Source organism: Lycium barbarum, chromosome 8 (assembly GCF_019175385.1).
Source record: "Lycium barbarum isolate Lr01 chromosome 8, ASM1917538v2, whole genome shotgun sequence".
Classification (NCBI taxonomy): Eukaryota; Viridiplantae; Streptophyta; class Magnoliopsida; order Solanales; family Solanaceae; genus Lycium; species Lycium barbarum.
The window spans coordinates 2,212,982-2,231,989 of NC_083344.1; the positions used below are offsets into that span (position 1 = coordinate 2,212,982).

The 19,008-nt window shown below is 35.3% G+C and overlaps 2 long non-coding RNA genes across 2 annotated transcripts; both read right to left on the minus strand.

Moving 5' to 3' along the window:
- Positions 1–295: 295 nt before the first annotated feature.
- Positions 296–8,674, minus strand: LOC132605655 (uncharacterized). The gene is made up of 2 exons (XR_009569301.1): positions 8,143–8,674; positions 296–638 (listed from the first exon to the last, which is right to left on the minus strand). It is a non-coding gene; the product is annotated as an uncharacterized LOC132605655 (long non-coding RNA).
- Positions 8,675–11,669: 2,995 nt separating this feature from the next.
- LOC132604928 (uncharacterized) lies at positions 11,670–18,326 on the minus strand. The gene is made up of 3 exons (XR_009568933.1): positions 17,771–18,326; positions 13,085–13,158; positions 11,670–11,943 (listed from the first exon to the last, which is right to left on the minus strand). It is a non-coding gene; the product is annotated as an uncharacterized LOC132604928 (long non-coding RNA).
- Between the last annotated feature and the right edge of the window lie 682 nt (positions 18,327–19,008).

Here is a 19,008-nt window from a genome sequence, read left to right on the forward strand (position 1 = left end):
ATTTGTCACGATCCCTTTTCTAAACAAGCCATGACTGGCACTCGATGCCTTGACCGAGCGAACCAACTTGACTATTCTAACTTGTACTTTTTCATAACACATAACCCACGTGCATTTAAATAAATAACTTAACTCTCAAAACTCTAATGCAAACAATCCTTAAAATAATCCAAATGAATTTCCAAATCCATAAATACTCAAACGTACTGAAAATGATACCAAGTACCGTCAGTAGCGGAGCCAGAAATTTTATCTAGGGGGTTCAAAAATTCTAAAAGGTAAATACACGAAGAAATCAGGGGGTTCAACATCTACTATATATACATAATAAAATAATTTTAACTTTGAAAATACACTATAATTTTTCGCTAAGGGGGTTCAGATAAACCCCCTGGAGCTAATGTGGCTCCGCCCCTGAGTACCGTTATCAACTAAAACACGTCTACGAAGCCTCTATTGGAGTACTAAAGGAAATGCACAGGACATAGGGTTCCTGGCTAATCCCAAAACAAATGCTAAATAAAGGAATAAATGAATAAACATATACGAGGCCCCACCGAAAGAAAGAAGTGGAGCTACCAAAAGCACGGAGAGCGATGATCTCTAGCCTGAAGCCTGTTTGTCTGCAAAACTGGCACCTACGTTGTACCGCAGGACAACGTAGGTTCCCAAAAGAGAACGTCAGTACAATTACCGTACTCGATGAGTCTCAACATTCTCCTCGCTAAAGTCTGAATGAGATCTAGGATCAAAATATGTAGATAATGAAGGTATAAGAGAGGAAATAAGTCATAATTTATCATAAAGAATCATACAACACTGAAGCAGAAACATAATCACTCGAAACATATAACTTAATTCATTAAGTCCTTCTTTCACTTTCTTTATGCTATTTTAGTCGACAGAACAACATTAAGTAACCCTTTATACGGTTACTCGTAACCCTTTATACAGCTATCAAATCTTTTACATCATTATGAAAATATTAGCAACCCTTTATACGGCTGCTCATAACCCTTTATGCAGTTATCATTCATGTTGCACCTCATTATTAAAAAAAATATATAAAAAAAATGTTAACCATTTGTACGGTTACTCGGAGCCCTTTATACGGCCACCTAATCTGTTATGCCTCATTATGAAATTATTAGCAACACTTCGTACGGTTACCATTGAATTAACGTTAGAATTAACTTCAAGCACATCATGACATTCTTCACCTTAAACCATAAAAAGAAGTTAAATCCTCCCACATTTCACAAGTATAAAGAAAACTCCAAACTTACATAATTGAGCATGACTTTCATGAGAAAAGAACTTTAGTAAAGACAAGTCTTAACTCACCTCAAACGTGAAATTCAACACCTAATTAAAGCCTCCATCTTTTCCTCCAATTCAAACTCCATTATCAATTTTTCTACCCAAATCTCAACTATTTAATTAGAACTAGAAATAACTATTTTACGAGATTATCTCTTACAATTTGGGTGAAACAGGAATAGCAACCAGCTGTTAATGGAAAATAAAATGGCAGATGCGGGTAGTGTTGCGAAGCACTTAAAAACATTGACATTGATGAAGTTGGATTGTAAAAAGCGTTAATCAGGTTTCAGGACAGTCAATGAGAGCTTATCTCAAACTTAGAATGTTTTGTTTTGATTTTTGAGTGTTTAATTTCCTTTTGTTTTGGGCTTTTGAGTATGTGCAATTGGTTTGAAGAGAATTGTTTTTGGGATTCTATGCAAGAATGACTTTTGATGTTTTAACTAATTGTTCTGCAAAAATGATTTCCTTTACTCTGTTTTACCGCTTAAATGCAGATCCTTCATCTACCTTATGCTTTTTAATTCTTAGACTTTACTTAACATGCGAGGTCTGTTTGGTAGAGACTCTTAGATGTTATCATTATGGGTTATGTATTTGTTGAGGATTATAACTCTACATGGGAAGATGATTAAGATATTGTTATCTATAACTACTATGTTGAGATTTATTAAACTTCCGTTGTTATTTAGTTATCGATTGGGTAATGCTGAAGAAAACAGGTTCGTGATATTCCTCGGGTGGATAGGATACTAAAGGCTGACCAAACGATAGATTACACCAAGTTGGAACCGAGGACAGGGACTAGAAAGAGAAAGCGGGTGAGTCCAGCACCGAGAGCATCGACAACAGTACTTAATGCTCACATTCTCGAGCCTGAGGATTTGGCCACAGATGATGATGCTACAGCTCCTAGTTCTATGCCTCCCGCTCCGGGGCCTGACCCTCCAAGTGCTCCATCTTCCACTTCAGGTCCCTTTGCCCCTATTCCACCATCCACCACAGCAGCTCGTGGTGTTTCTGGTGAGGGTATGAGAGTGCTTCGGGCAGCGAATGCTAAGGTAAATTGGCTGGTGGAGAAGCTTCCTAATTTTGTGAAAGAGGCTATTGAGGCAGTGATGGCATCATATACTCAGGCTGTCAAAGATATTCGTAATGAGCAGGACAAAATTAAGGAGCATGCATGCCAGATCGATCTTCGGTAAGAGAATCGAGGGGTGTGGTGAAGGAGGACTTCCAGCCATTCGGGCTGACCTGGCAACGGTCAAGGAGGATATTCGGGTGTTGAAAGTTCGGACATTGAGCTTAGTGCACCCATTCTACCATCCGGTGCCTCATTGTTCTCCACTGGGCCCACAACACATGCCATGCCTTCCAAGAAAGAAGTTGAGGAGGTGGCTGAGGAAGAAGAAGAAAATGAGGAGGAAGAAGAAGAGGAAGAGGAGGAGAGTGAGCAAGAGTCCGAAGAGGAGTTTGAGAATGACCCTCGAGCTGGTGTAACAGAGCACGCATCCCGAGAGAGCGCCTCAAGGAGGCACGCGCTTCAGCACAGGCTGCTGGTATTTCGGAGGATGAGATTGACACATTTGTGGCCTTGCAGCAATCCTTTGAGGCAAGCAGAGAGGGGGGGGGGGGGAGCCAGCCCCGGAGGGCAAGTGAGGCCAGTTCATCGGCAGCTTCCCCAACTGATATGCCATTACCCCCATCAGTAGGCCCTGATATAGTGTCACCTAAGCCGGCGACGGCGGTGGAGGGGTGCTGCTGAGACGGTCCCGTTGATAATGCCTCCATTGGAGGTCCTTCCTGCTGATCAGACACCACCGGACGCCTGATGCGTCCTTTGTGAGCTACTCATCTCTTGTACTACATTTTGATGCGTTGGGGACACTGCATATTCTTTTGTTGGGGGGTGGGATAGCTCATGATTCATGTTTTATTTTGTTGTTATGTTTTGTGTACTCTTAGTTTTTCATTGTCAAATATGATAGTGATGGTTGATCAATTAATAGCATAAATGTTTTCATCTTGTTTTAATAATACTCCTCCCAATTTTTTTTATTTTTTTTTGCAACACTAACATGACTCATCTGATGACATAGTTGTTGTGCAAAGCATAGAGTGATGGGTTGCGAAGTAATTAGAAGATAGTCAAGTAATCCATATGCCATGTGTTGTGAGATGTTATTGTTCTAGTCTTGTGCATAATTGTGATCTAGAACTTGCCCGGAAAGTGTCTCAAGGCAAAATCCTAAACTACACTTGTTTGAAAGAGGATATTAGGCTTTCTTTGGATCGCCACTAAACCTAAATATTCCTACCCATTGCATATCTATCCTAGTTAACCCCTTTTTGAGCCTTAACTTTGTTTTTCTTTTCCTTTATTTCAACCTTGTGACAAGTTTTGTCCCTTTTTGTCCCTTGTTTACTCACCTTTTGGCACCCTATCCCCCTAAGCAACTTGAATGTGCTAAAAAAGGCAAAAACGCCTAAGTTTGGGGGTGGTGGTTGGCAATAAATGGTGCAGTATGTGATGGAAAGTTAAAGGGCACACTAAAAAAAAAAGGTGTATATGTACATATATATGTATAAGAAAGATGTGTATATGTACATATAGATTGTATGTTTAGTTGTGAACACGAGTGTGTAAGTAATGGTTGTGACTTAAGAAATAAATGGGGAAGCTAGGGAAGTAATAATGGTGTTGGCTAAAGGAGGTCCTAATGGGCGGTAAATGTTTAAATGATGTAGAAGGGACGAATTAGGTGAAGAAAGCGTGTTCGAAAATGCTTAGGGAGACATCAAGTCACTCTTACCCAAAGTACACCCCACCTTAACCCCGAACCTTCATTATAACACGCAAGTCCTAGTTGATTTTGAACAAAGTGTGTCTACATTAGTGGAAAAATACTTAAAGGGCAAGCTTATGGCATCGCATTTGTGTACTTGCACATCATCTTTTCTGAGTATGAGTTGTTCTCTCCTTATTCGTCTTTTGTCCCAGTTGCTATGTGTGAATATATGTATGTGGGACTTTCTTTGGTCTTTTGTGAGAGCGTGTGGATTACTAAGCTTAATGAAAAAAAAAAAAATCACTTCTTGACGCATCATTTGAAGCCATTCCCTTAAAAGCTAGAGTAACATTATGTCACCAAGTGAAGCGGTTGGTTAATGCTTGACCTTTGAGAAAATGCACCATGTTTGGCAACAAGAGGTAGGGGATATCATATTTTAAATGGGTGTGTTTAACTGATCACTATCATCACTATAGTACCTTAGCAATTGTTATATATTATAGTTTTGCTTTAATTGCTTGAGGATAAGCAAAAGTACAAGTTTGGGGTGTTGATGTGCCGTGAAATTACGGCGCATTCGATGTCAATTGCTTAGTCTTTTGTGAATCCTCAAGTACTTTTAATGTCGTTTTTCGTGTTCTTGTGATAATTTGTAGAATAACAAGTGGTGGAAGCAACTTGAGGCAAAATGAAGCAAAAACAAGCTAAAGTGAACCAAAACATCACCTGCGAGTCGCATGTATTACATGCGAGTCGCAGGTGCTGCAGCATCTGATGATAGAGATGGCTAGAACTGAAGATAGTGGTGCAGCACATGCGAGCACCACCTGCGAGTCGCATGTTGTGCATGCGAGTCGCACCTGATGCAGGAGATGTTGCACCACAGCTGCTTGAAGATGCAGTACCTGCGAGACTTTGGTGCAACCTGCGACTCGCAAGTTGCACGTGCTACACCAAGTGCGATTCGCATCAGATGCGCAGGGGTATTTTTGTCTGGAATTTGTTCCCGTTTTGGAAAGTCTATAAATAGATTTCTAGGATTTTGGACTCAGATTATTCTACACATTTTAAGTTTTTTTTTTTTTTTTGTGGAGCTTATTTATTATTGTTTGGTGGAGCTTTTAAGAGAGATTCCTTTACTTTTGTCATCTTCTCCATTCAATACTTTTGTAAGCTTTATGAATACACTTTTTACTATTGCTTTACTTTTAATGAATATTAGTGGCTAAACCCTTTGGCTAAGGTTGTGGGACCAAATGTGTTAGTTATGCGATTGGGTTTCGTATTTATACTTCATTTATATGCTAATGGTGTTTTCTATTAACTTTTCATGCTTTAATGTCTTGTGATGGTATACAACATTGCTTGTGCCTTTTTACCATTACTTTGCTTGAAAAATAAATCAAAGTAGAGATTAGGAAAATAGTTAATCGCAACAATTTGGGTCATTAAATCCACCTAATAGCTTGAGCCAGGAATAGGAAAGCTAGTTGAGGCTAAATGGGTGCTCTCATTTAAAACATTCTAGGGCTTGGAAAAGCCTAGGATGAAATTTACTAATTTGGTTGGAAAACTTTTAGCAAGATTCACGTGACCCGTGGTTATTGAGGCATATGAATAATTTGAATTGATACCCAAGCGCATTACTTTCCATTGGAACCACAACCGTGGTCCCATTTACCAATAGTTTACATCTTATTACTACTCTTAGTCTTTAATGAACAAACAACCCAACTACTACTATATTCTCCTCTCCCATGAAATATAGACTAATAATCGAGCATTATACTTGACAAGTATATTTGTTTATTATATTCTCTGTGGGATTCAACCTCAACCTAGTTAGGTTCTATATTTGACAAATGACCGCTTACTCCTAATATTAAAGGTATAATTTGAGCGTATCAAGGTTGAGGCTTTAAATCTCTATTTGATGTTTCTAATGCTATGTTTGCTAAATTATGGTGGAGATTCAGGACCACAAGCTCTTTTTGGGCAAACTACATGTGGAATAAATATTGTAAAAAGTTGGCACCCACATTAGTCCAATGGAAAGGAGGAACTCAGGTTTGGAAGAAAATGTTAGAAGAAAGAGATTCCATGGAACATGAGATTTGGTGGAAAATTAAAGGGGGTTCAGTCAATGTTTGGCATGAAAATTCAACAAAATTGGATGCCTTACATTATGTGGTCCCCAATGATTATCCCATCAATGAATATCTGGGTGATGTCGCAGAATTGATTGAAGAAGGGAACTGGAATGAGAATTTGTTACAATAAAATTTCCCAGCAGACGTAGTTGATCATATCAAGGAAGAAATTCTTATTGAGAATCTTAATGGTGTATGGGACAGGGTTTGGTGGATGCCAACAAGCACAGGAAAGTTTACTTTAAACATTGCTTGGGAGTTGCTAAGACATAAAGGGCATGTGCAGGATGACTTCAAACAGTTGTGGAGGAAGGGGATTCCATTCAAGATTTCTTTTTTTTTTCTATGGAAACTATGGAAAAGGATAATTCCTACAGATGATAACCTAATGAGAATGAGGATTGCAATGGTTTCTAGGTGTTATTGCTGCAGAATTCCTTATCAAGAGACAATGCAACACCTTTTCCTAACAAGTAACTTTGCAGCAGGAGTATGGGAGGTATTTTTACAGGCATCATGGGTGCAAATTAATAGAGTTCAACTACAGCAAACAATAAGAGCGTGGTCAGTACAGTGTAGTGAAAATGTGAAGCCTGTGATTCAGGCTATGCCAGCAATGATTACATGGGAATTATGCAAAAGGAGAAACACAATAAGGCATGGAGGACAGGTGAGTTTTAGAAGGGTAGTACATGAAGTGAATAATAACCTATATTTTTTCACAAAACAGAGATTTCCTTGGTTGAGTAATTTGCCCTTTTTATGGCCTGATTTGGTTCATTGTTTAGAAGTGATTCAGCCTAGAATCATCACAAAGGTTGTTCAATGGAAGTTGCCTTTTGAAAGATAGTTTAAGTGTAATACTGATGGGGCATCAAGAGGGAACCCAGGACCTAGCTCTTACGGATTTTGTGTGAGGGATTGGCAAGGAGATTTGACTTATGCTAAATGTGCAGAGATAGGTGATAATACAAATATTGTAGCAGAAGCAAAAGCTGTGTTAAAGGGGCTGATTTGGTGTGTAGAAAATGACTGTCATTCTTTGATTTTGGAAACAGATTCTCTACTACTAAAGAAGGTGGTGGAAGGGCAGTGGGATCCACCCTGGTGCATTATATCAGAAGTAGATAAAGTAAAAAAGTTGATGGAGAGTTGCAATGTGATAATCCAACATATTTATAGGGAGGGCAACAGTGTGGCTGATTTTTTAACTAACCGTGCTTTTGATTTTACAGGTACATCTGAGTTTAATAGTTTTTCTGAACTACCTTGTGTAGGGAGAAAAATCCAAAATCTGGAAAAGCAGCAAATACCTAATCTACGGATCAGGAATGCTAAGTTTATAGGGCCTAGGGATTATACGGGTGAAGTTGTAACTCAACTATTGACAATACTTCAATGTGTGGTATTGGCTTTGGCTCATCCTATTGAAGGATTAGCAATAGTTGAGAAGCAACAGGCACTACACTTTGCAGGTCTGCACATATCATCTGAAGTTTATTTTGAGGTGCTAGCATAATCCTTACTTGGTTGAAATTAGAATGAGGTATCCTGTCTATTTAAATAGTGTCCAAAACCTAGAGAAAATCTCAAGATGGTTGTTAACCATGCCTCTGGTGAAAGCTTAGAGGGACATATCAATGGGGTCAACCATGGGTTACCGGACTGACACTTATTCAAGATACACATCATCTGATTATTAACACAAGCTGGAAATGCTACTAATCTCAAAACTCATGAAGTATCAAATCACAACAACTAGAGCAGGAACAAACATAGCAGATTGCAGCAGGAACAGACATAGAAGATCTCAGCAACAATGGCAAATCTGATAACTACCAATTCAAGAAAGAATACAAGGGATTAAAATTGCATACCTGAACTCTGCAACTCTCTGCATCTCCGATCCTCATGTTACAGCTGAGCTTCAAGGGAGTTGAATCGGCAAATGGAGTAGAAAGTGAACCGTAATTTTTAGGGATTTTAGAGAGATGGTGTAATAGAGTGTAGAAATTTCCTTTTCCGTTTTCTTAATTGTTGATGTTGGGACAACTTTATTATTTAATAAAATAAAAAACAATACGCTTAGTGGTTGACTCATTTAAAACAAAAACAAAAATTTTTTTACTAGGGACTAAATATGTAACCATCTAGAGCCTGTTTGGATGAGCCTATAAGCTGTTTGCAGTTTATAAGTTGGGTAGTCTAATTTTTTTTTGGCTTATAAGCTATTTTCAACTTATAAGCTGTTTTAGATAAGCTAAGTCAAATGAGCCCAATTATTTTTTTGAGCTTATTTTAAGCACAAAATGACTTTAAGCCGGTCAGTCAAACACTCAAAAAAACTGAAAACAGCTTGTAAGCAACTTATAAGTCAATCCAAACGGGCTCCTAGTTACTTTTTTATGGATTCAGTTCCTCTCCATTACCCTTTCTCTCAATTTCATCAAGTACACATCTAGATGAGAGACATGTGCTCTATTTTATTTTTAAAAGTCAAGATTTAAGTGAATAAATTTGGAAAACTATTTTCCAACTTTGTTAAGAAAAAGATATTCCCACATTATTTGTTACCCATTAATATTATTAATTTCATCTTATTTATTAATAAACGTTAACTATGCGATATTTAAGCTGAGGTTCAAACAACCTTCTGTACAAGTAAATTTATTTTTGAAATATTATGTTGACAAACAAAACAAGGGAAGGATTATCAATGTTGACAAAAACCATAAAATAAAAGAACAGTAAAAGAAAAAAGGCGAGAGGGCATCAGAATTACAAATGTGAAATATCCAAATTCTAAAATTCACAGAGAAATTGACTGTTGCACATGCGCGGACCCCTTTTACGACCGCATCATTATGCTAGTGCTACTGTTGACTTGTTCTAGGCCTTTGTTGGACTGGTTATAATCAGGATTTTCTCTCGCGCGGTCGCAATTATTGGTTAAGTAGGCGTGATTTGAAATCAATATTTGTTTATGAAATTTGAACATAATTTTAACTTTAACTTCACGTCCTGATTTCAAATCACAAATTTTCTAAAAAGTAGGATTTGGGATTCTAAATCATGATTTCAAACTTTTTTAAAATGTAAAACTTGACCCCTTAATAACGTCCAAATTCACTCTTTAAAGAGAAAGTGTACACGGTCGTATGCAATATAATTTACCCAATTATGATTCGGGGTCGATCCCACAGGAAACAATATACTAGGCGATTTAAACAAGTAAGAAATTATCACCAACTACGCTAAGTCAAACACTTTTTCAATATTTGATTTTTATTTTAAAAACTAAGAAAGATAAAGTTAACTAGAAAGCGGGTAAAATGATCAATGGCCACAAGTATGGATACAAAGGAAATTACACTTAAGTAACGATCCAATGTATTTCACAATTTTACAACTAAGAGTGAGTTTATGCTAATTAGATAATGATCTCCTACGCTAAGCCAAACTCTTTTTTGATATTTGATTTTTATTTTAACAACTAAGAAAGATAAAATTAACTAGAAAGTGGGTAAAGTGATCAATGGCCACAAGTATGGATACAAAGGAAATTATGCTTAAGTAACGATCCAATGTATTTCACGATTTTACAACTAAGAGTAAGTTTATGCTAATTAGATAATGATCTCTAAAATTTCATCAAAAGTCTCTCGACCAAATCAATGAATTTCACTCTAAGCTTTCTCAAGCCTTGAGTGTGATATTAAGCAAAATCAATATAATCTCAAGTAACTTTCCTATCTCTAGCTCAAGTTATTAAACGAGGCTTAAAGCCCCAAATTGTTGTTAATTAATCTTTCTCAAACTCAATTTTCCTTTCTCGAGCTCAAATCAAAGTAAATGCGAAAACTGAAATAAGATAAATGTTGTGGCCGCTACAAAGCAAGGTAAGGAGCTCACCACAAAAGCTAGACTCCAAGCTGGAATTCACTTTCTACTCCATTAATGTTAGGATCTGATCCTACACAAAAAGTGCAACAAGTATAATATGAGTACACCATGTACTCTACAATTAATCATAGACAGCCCTAATAAACAGTGACGAGAGTTATTAAAAAGGGCAATTGATACCTTCAATATGTACAGTATATCAATAGAGACGAAGGTTAAAAAAGAAGGGGGATAAGAAAGAAGTTGTGGATAAACAGTTAATATCAATTAAATAACTAACACAACGGTAGACATTACACAAATCAAATAATCAATTAAAAGCAGGTTACAATTAAGAATTTGCACAATATTTTTTAACTACATTTCAAAGAGGAAACATAACTATTGTATTACAACAATATCTTTATCACAATTTCATAAAAGTCATGAAGTTTTCTATAACAACATACATACAATAAATCCAATAAAATAAATTAGTTATTCTAACATAGACATTCCAATTAGTTAAAGACCACCAATTTGAAGGGCAAAAATTACAGACCACCCCAAATGAAGAGTAATCCGCTCAAAAAAAAAAAAGATTAGTTTTCTTTTTTTTTTTTGCGCGGGTTGCCCTTCATTTGGGGTGATCTTTAATTTTTGCCCTTCAAATTGGTAGTCTTTAAGTTTTGCCCTTCTCCTAATACCCCGAGGTTGTGGGTTCGAAACCCAGCTCAATAAAAAAAAATCACAGGGCAGAATTTCACAAGGCAGAATTTGCCTTAAGGTAGAATTTAAATTCTGCCTAAAGGGAAAAAGGTTAAAGACCACCTTTTTGAGAGGCAAAAATTAAAGACCACCCCAGCGAAGGACAATCCTGCAAATTGCCCATTAATTTTTACCTCTCTTTTCTTTTAATTTCGCAGTGGTCCTCAGATTAATCCGCAAATCATTTGGCTTATATCATACTAATTCCTTAATGGAAAAATTACACAGGGTACCTACATGACGGATTTTTATATATTTTTTTTGAGAAAAATATTTTTTTAAAAATATTTTAATTTAAAAAATATATATATATTTTTTAAATAAAAATAATTTTTTTTCCTCAAAGGTGTAAAAACTTACCTCAAATTTGTGTATGAAAGCTGTCTGAAAAATGTATGAAATGTGTATGTGTGATCGAAATATATATATATATATATATATTTCGATCACACATACACATTTCATACATATATAATTGTAGGATAAAGGCCCAGTGACATGGCGCTCTAACAAAATAGGAATCATATTTATCTATTTTCTCCTTTTTTTGAATTTTTTTCCTATTATTTTGCTTTCTCTTAAAAAGCCTAAGTGGTCGTTTGGTAGGTAGCCAAAATTATCCCGGGATTATTGTCACACCCCAATCCCGATAGGGCGTGACGGGCACCCGACCCTTACTTAGAGCCGAGCGAACCCGCTGGATCTCACTGTACTCATAATCCTTAAGTCATGAACTGAAATGCATAGGGAAAGCTTTTAACAAAAACATTCTTTTCGTCTTTATCAAATCAAGCCAAAATCTGTAATCATATGAAATTTGGTAACATAATGCATAATGATACGTTGGCTTAAATAACCGCTTACAAGAATGACATACTATATACGTGACTCTGTCTGCAAAGTCTCTAACATAAAATCATTATATCATGACATGAGTACTCTGACTCGGCAACACTCCGGAAAGAAATGGAGCTCGCCAACCCAGCTGGAACATCTTCTAGCAATATCCTCTACTCCTCTGTATGCACCTGCGTGGCATGAAACGCAGCGCCCGCAAGAAGGAACGTCAGTACGAATAATGTACTGAGTATGTAAGGCATGAGTAACAATATAAAATAGATATGAAAAGAAACAAGGAATAAGAGATAACCTGTACACCTGAATGCCTCATAGGGCGGATGTCATGCATGCTTAGCCTTGTAAAAAAAAACATTTCAATACATATACATAGTAACATGCCCGACCATTAAGGCACGGTGTCATATATATAATATCATGCCCGGCCATTTAAGGCTCAGTGTTATCATCATTAACCTGCGTCCAGGCCTCCCGCGTCCGGGGCCATATCATAACATGCCCACTACAGTGGTGTGCACATCTACGTGCCTGCCCGGCCGACTATACCGCGGCGCGGTGTGAGAAAATACATACATATATATAGCATGCATAAGAGCCCAATCAAAAGCCACAACTGTATCGGAGTGACGTAAGGTCGGTAGCCTCCGATTGTATTATGGAATAATCGTCGTCGCTTTGTCTCACCTTGAAGGAACAATTATTTTAAGGTGAGACTATCGATGAAGAATAGGATTAAGAGAAAACATAGAATAGGATCGTAAATCTCATAAGGCATCAATTCATATACTTTGGAATATTTAGAAATAAAGTCACCATCCATGAATAGATTGAGAAATCAATAAATAGCTCGACATTCTCATATCGTCATTGAAATCATAAAATTGGAACCTTTGAACATAAAATCGTTCTCATCATAGTCAACATAATAATGTAAAGCTCATGTACATGGAAATCTCTATGAATGAAAAATTATCTCATAATAACATGAAATCCGTATGCCTTGGAGTTTGGATAAATAAATCTCTCATAATCATCATCATGGTTATCATAAGGAATTATTCATCTTTGCCATCATAAAAACTTTGAGAATAATGAATTTCTAACGTTCTTGGAAATGAAAATTTTTATGGGATTCATACCTAGTTTGGTAGGAAAAGAATCATGCTTTTATAAATTCAAGAACCTCATAAGGATCACGAAAATTCGCAGGCTTCTAGAATTTGCGGGAAACAACGATATTATGGATACGACACAGAGATTTATAACGGAAAGATCATGCCTTTAGAAAGAAGGGGAGTAGCCTTAACATACCTGGAAGATAATTCTCGACTTTCAATTTACTTCATATCTTGCAATTCACTGGAGATTATCTCTAGCCTCGTAATCTACATATAGAACCATTCATAATATTATTAAAATCATCATCATATGCTCGACTCGAAACTTTAATTAAAATCCTTTTAGGTTCTGTCGAAATTCGGGCAGCATTTTCCCTGTTTATATGCCTCGCCCGAAATTCCAATTCAATAACCAACAACATCAACAACAATACCAAAATAAATACAATCATTTTCATACCAATATACTTCCTAAAACATCCCACACGATGTTTCCTAAATTTCTTAACTAACCCACTTGTAATACGACTATTCAATAATCTTTACTTTCGTAAAGAAGCCGAAATTAACACTAACGACATCAATAATAACATCCCAAACATCCTACAAGATAAATATATGTATTTTCATTCAAATTTATCTTCAACCCTCAATCCATAAATCAACAACATCAACACAACAACTATAACTTAATTCTTGCAATTATTCCTTAATCAAACTTGATAAAGAGAGAGATTTAATGATTCATACCTTATTTTTATGAAAGTAGCAAAATCTTCAACATTTTCTTGTTTCCATGCTCCTCTAACTCCAAACGAAATTATATTCGTGACTATGCGTTGCCCGGACTTCGATTAGTACTTCGTAGCTTGAAATTTCGCCCAAAATCTTCACTTTTATGTGAGATTAAGAGCCTTTTTAATGGCTGAATTTTCTGGAACTTTGTAGCATTTTTTTGTGATGAAAATGGGGGGTTTTTAGCCCTTTTATAGTGGGTGGGCCGACGACTGTAGCTACAGTACTGTAGCAGTACTGTGCAGCCCTGTTTTTGCGTGACAGTTCAGTTTGTAACGTCTATAAGTCTCTACTCCGAGGTCCTATCAACGAGCGGTTTGTTGCATTACAAACTAGACTCGACGAAATTCATTTTAGGCTTTTGAAACGCCTTAAAACTCCAAATATACCTGGAGATATACCTCTCCAAAGTTGACTAAAAATCTTTCCAGCATTTCTCAAATTTTCGTCGAACTTATTTTCTTCTATTTGCTCGATCTCAAAATATTCCGAAACTCTCCATACATGATATTTATCACTTATTATACTAATAATGGCCACGTTCTCGTGTTTCAAAAAAACTCTTTCCCGATTACAACTTACGAGATCGTAATTCGTCTTTTTATTTCGTTGTTACATACTTCCCATGGCTTGTATCTTTCAAAACATCATGGGACATCTCCGATACTTCGTTGCTACGGTGATGTACATGTCATGCTCATGCTCTGAAAGTGTGGGGTGTAACAATTATAATCTTGGGACTAATTTATCCCACTTCTTGGGTCTATTTTATCCTATCTCCATAATCCCGAGACTAATTTATCCCACTTCTTGGGTCTATTTTATCCCATCTGGGAGATGGGATAAAATAATCCCAGGATAAGTGGGATAAGGTGGGATATCCCACCCTTAGTATAAGACTTCATTTTGTACCGTGTTTGGTAGGAGATATAAATTTATCCAAGATAAATTTATACTTCCTACCAAACACGGTACAAAAAATTAGTGCTAGAATATCCCAACCTATATCATGCACCAAACGAAAAGTTTTGGCAGAAAAGGTAAATGTGTGCCTCATATAATAAGCGCCCCTTCGGCCACATAAATGTACGCCTCATAGAAGAAGCGTATGTTCGGTAACATTATCAAAACAAGAAACTTATTGAAGATTCCAAAAGTATCTTCCAAAAGAAAAAAACTGAACCCACAATGGCATTTACTAACTCTATACATGGCAGAAACCCAAAAGCATTCGCCCTGTTTCTTAATCATTGGACGCAGATCTTTTCTCTCAATTAAGGCCATCTCAATGCAACCGGTACACACATTATGCTATTGCATTTACTACTTTTAGAGTATTTTATTACAGATAAGTGAATTCATATGCTATATAATTTTACAAGTCATTGTTAACACTGAATGGCTGCATGTACTATCACAAGGTTTCTAACAAGAAAATGCTCCACAAGGAGATCTGTAATAAACTTGGACTTTGCATTTTGCTAATCGCCATTTTCAGTTTAATCAGAAAATCAACCTTGACTTTGGATTTTGATAATCGTCATTTCATTTTGGAATTCTGGGCCCAAGTTCATTTGATTTTAGTTATATATTTCATGATCTCCCATTATTATGTAGCTACATGTTTCTAGGTCAACACTTCAAAGAGGAAATTGTTAGTAAAAATTTACATGCACCAGGTGTTTATACCAATTAATGGATGCATATGTTAATCAATGGATGTATGACATATGTTTGAACGAACACTATTATCACTTAGTCGTGGTTAATTAATATACAGTTTAGTTCATCGAACCACTTACCTATAATAATTGTATTGGTTTGGGATAAATACTCTGTGAGGATAAGTAGTTACCCTTCTCCCATTATTGGATGGACAGAATCACCTACAAGATGAATACTGCTCTTACACTGACTCTGTTCCTTTATGAGGGACTAATTTATCTTTCCCATGATTAGATTATGAACATCCAAATATAAAATTTACTGCCACCACCAAAAGATATAGTACATCTACGAGTGTTCATGGACCATGTCATAATGTCATAAACAGTAAGGAAAAGATGCTGCTAAGGGCTTGAAAACAAGTAAAGTGTACGCCTCAAATTGAGTATTTTATACTTTTTGTGTACACAAAATACAGAATGTAATGCTTGATTATGATCATTCAAAATTGAGAACCAGCTATATCGAGGAACAAATGTTACCACCGAAAAATATGTAGAAGATAACATGACGGGAGTAGGCTTGAAAAGGATCAAAAGACTTTATCTTGATGCAAGAGGAAAAAAATCTAGGTTATTCAGTTTCTTGATATATATGTGTAGCAATTCTAAATCTTGTACTACTTTATGTTGAAAAAGTTCTAATTGCCTTAAGTTTTAATAAGAATCTACCTTTTCGTTATTTTTATTATTTGGATGCTGGGGAAGAATAGTTCGTTATCTTAATGAGATCATTTATGATCGCGCGAAGCGTGGGCAGCTTACCTAGTTTTTAATATAATTTTCATACACAAAATTGTGAGCGAAAACTTTAGGCCTTGAATATTGTATGAAAGTTGTTATAATGTTGTTATAGTGGTATTAATTTTCCAAAAACCTAATATGAACTTTATATACTAAAAATGTGAATGAAATTCTAAGTCTCGGACGAGATATACTAAAATAGTTCGTTATCTTAATGAGATCATTTATGACCGCGCGAAGCGAGGGCAGCTTACCTAGTTTTTAATATAATTTTCATACACAAAATTGCGAGCGAAAACTTTAAGCCTTGAATATTGTATGAAAGTTGTTAAAATGTTGTTGTAGTGGTATTAGTTTTCCAAAAACCTAATATGAACTTTAGATACTAAAAATGTGAATGAAATTCTAAGTCTCGGACAAGATATACACATTTCATACCATTCTCATGCATAAAATTTTGAGCGTAATGTTTAAGCCTTGATCGAGATATACACATTTCATACATTCTTCAAACATAAAATTTGAGCGAACTTTTTAAGCCTTGAGCAAGATATATAAATTTCATACACAAAAATTTTTGCGATTATTTAACTCTTGAATGTTGTATCAAAGTTATATACAATGTTGTTGTAGTTGTATTAATTTTATAGAAATCTAACATGAACTTTATATATGAAAATGTTTAAGACTTGAGCGAGATACAAATTTCATACTGTTTTCATACACACAATTTTGAGCGGATATTTTAAGCCTTGAACGAGATATACACATTTCATGCATTTTTCATACACTAAATTTTGAGCGAACTTTTTAAGCCTTGAGCGAGATATACACATTTCATACAACTTTTCATCCATAAATTCTTGAGCAAAACAAATATTTTAAAAAAAATTAAAAATAATTTTTTTAAAAAATAAAATAAAAATTTAAAAATATTTTTTCTTTAAAAAAAGCATGTTTTGTATAGGGTTTGTAAATATAAAAATATCGGCACATTTCGCAAATATTTCTCCTTAAGATGTATATATAGATAGCTGTCCTTTAATTAATTCGGGCCTAAAATTCGATCTAGACCCACCACATTCTTTTGATTTATATTAATTTATTAAAAAAATAATGATTAAACTAATCTCTTCTCAATGCAGGACCACATGGCCCATTTGCATCGTCCTCATGCATTATCCAATGGAATTTAAAGAAACATCCATTACAGTAGGCCATAAACCACTCGTACTAATATGATGCTAGCATTTAGAGATCTACACTTATTTAATCCATTAAAATACCCAGTAAGTCAAATAGGGTAATGAAACACAAATAGAAAACTTAAGTTAAGAAAACAATGAGCTAAAATCCCTTCATGTATCAACGTGTTTGCATCTTCAAGTATTAGTTATTAAAGAAACATAAACTTTATTAGAGATTACTAATTAACAAACCCAGTTTGTAAGAAAACTAAGTAACACAAAAAAGCGTACCAACTGGAGCAAGAAAGATACATATTTGTATATAACCAACTGAAAACCAATGACAAACTCATCAAGATCATATTTTTACTCAAGCCAAACATTCACAAAATCAGCCATAAAATTTAAAGAGCAAAGTGAAAAATGGACCTTAAAGAGCTTTTCAACAAATTTGAATCCATCTTTGGTGGCTTTATGGAGTTTTACTGTGGTGGTTAACAAGAGGTTTTGGGGCTGGTTTCATAAGAACATTTGCTGCTTTTCGTTTTTTTAAGCTGTTGTGATTCTAATGGATCTAGTTTTATGGCTGTTTGGAGAAGGATCTCACGGTGGCTAGTGGGTGGAGATGAAGTGGCTATGTTGTAGCAGCTATAGAGGGGTGGTGAGCTTTGTGGTTAAGCTGTGCTCATGGAGAAGATGAGACGAAAAAGAGATGAATTCGTATGCGGCTGAATATGGTGTATTCAGATTAGTGTGTGTTAATTAGTCTAGTTTCTGGTGCAGTGCGTGTATGGGTGTGTAGTTTTATGGCTGATGATGATGATGGTGTAGGCTCTAGCCATTATGTTTCTATCTTTAGCTATTTATAGTGCCTACGTGTAGGATTTTGAATGTGTTTTCTTTATTTTTTTTTTCTTCAAAATGTTCATGTGTAAAAATTATCTTGGTAAGGAAGAATGTAATATTCCTTACCATAATGAAATGTATTTTTTGTGTGGATAGGATGAAATTTTGCCTAGTGGCAACACACTGTTGGTTTTCACTTTTTTTTTCAGAAAAAAATACTACTCCTAATTAAAAAGCAAAAAAACTCAATTACTCGATACTTATTTTATTACAATATTTAACTTAGAAATTTACTAAATAGATAAAACGTATTTTTTGGGAAATTTTCTTTCTTTTGTTGCAAATTAACACAAAACTTGTACTCTAAAGATGAGACTCTTTTTTGCGGTTTTCAAATTCTCTAATAAAACCTGTAGACACGTAATTTCGACCCTCCCCGTGTGTTTCACCTTATAGTGTTTAAATATTTCTTTTAATTTTAATTTTTGACGTGTCGATTGTATTCTATTTTTATTTAGTAGGCTTATTTGCGAAAATAAAAAAGAACAAAAAATATTTGCTATTTTTAGAATATAAGTTTTGTTTTAATTTGCAACAAAAGAAAGAAAATTTATTTTCTTGGTTTCTAAAGTTCTCACAATTTTTGAGTATTATAAAATAGTTTTAAGCTACTGTAATAGTGTTATTTAGTTGAGAGAATTATTTTCTTGTCATTTTGATTTCGTTTCAATATTTTGGGTGATATTTTATTTCATTAAATTAGTTAGCATATTTTATTTTAGTTTAAGTTTTCTTTTAGATAATTCAGGAAATATCTCATT